The 1,132-nt window shown below is 51.7% G+C and overlaps 1 protein-coding gene across 1 annotated transcript in view; it reads right to left on the minus strand.

Moving 5' to 3' along the window:
• Positions 1-1,132, minus strand: part of ak6 (adenylate kinase 6) — a 21,074-nt gene that overhangs the window by 4,488 nt on the left and 15,454 nt on the right. The window lies entirely within an intron of this gene.

The following is a 1,132-nucleotide window of genomic DNA, read 5'->3' on the forward strand; positions in this document are numbered from 1 at the left end:
AGCCACTGCTCCAGTTTGGGGGTGACTGCCCCGAGGGCCCCGATGACCACAGGCACCACTGTGGGCTTCACCTTTCAGGTCTTTTCCAGTTCCTCTCTGAGGCCCTGGTATTTCTCCAGTTTCTCCTGCTCCTTTTTCCTGATGATGTAGTCACTTGGTATTGCTACATCCACCACAACGGCTTTCCTCTGTTCTTTATCCACCACCACAATGTCCGGTTGGTTCTCCATTACCATGTTGTCTGTCTGGATCTGGAAGTCCCACAGGATCTTAGCTCGGTCATTCTCCACCACCTTTGGGGGTGTTCCCCACTTTGCTCTCGGGGCTTCCAGTCCATATTCTGCACAGATGTTCCAACGCCCACCACTTGGTTATGATGATCCAAGATTGCGCCGGTGTGTGTGGCTGCTCGTTTGTCATTCTCGTTTGATTATGTTTATACTGTTTCTAACCTGTGTCATCTACGGAACTAAGTCTCTGCTGGTGTACGATCGCAACACGCTACTAGACCTCCAACATTTGGTCCAGGATATGGAGTTATTTGATGTTGCTGGCCAACAATCCTTGCCCCCGCTTCTGTCGGAGATTCCGAGTCACCTGTTCCGGGTTCCTGCGCTGCTTTCACGGCAGAGACATCATCATCGTCGCGGTAGACGAAGCGGTCGGCTGGTGAAGCTGAAGTTTTACCTGACGCACTGTTCTCCTTTTACCCGATCATCGCATGGATCGTTTCTGGGCTTTCGGGTGCCTCGGCGTTCCTTGGATCCTGTTGATGTCTGCTTGGTGCCAGTGGTCGGCATTCAAGCGCCTCTACACCGCCGTCCCTGCCCTTCCCGGATAAACATTTGCTGACGGTGTCTCCAAAATCTGAGACTGCTGTGCCGGGTTTCCCAACCTGTTGAAGCCCATGATCCAGTTCCTGTCAGGATTGGCCTGGTAAACGCCAGGTCGCTTGCGAATAAAACTTTTTTATTCTTTGGGACTTTTTTAGTCACCAAAACCTGGATTTTCTGTGTGTGGCTGAGTGTTGGTGAGTCCAGTGCTCTAGCTGAGCTTTTACCGGTGGACTGTTCTTATTTTAATTCACCACGGGCTTCGGGGAGAGGGGGAGGCACAGCGACTGTTTACAAAC

The sequence above is a fragment of the Poecilia reticulata genome, unplaced genomic scaffold, assembly GCF_000633615.1.
Source record: "Poecilia reticulata strain Guanapo unplaced genomic scaffold, Guppy_female_1.0+MT scaffold_196, whole genome shotgun sequence".
NCBI classification, from domain to species: domain Eukaryota; kingdom Metazoa; phylum Chordata; class Actinopteri; order Cyprinodontiformes; family Poeciliidae; genus Poecilia; species Poecilia reticulata.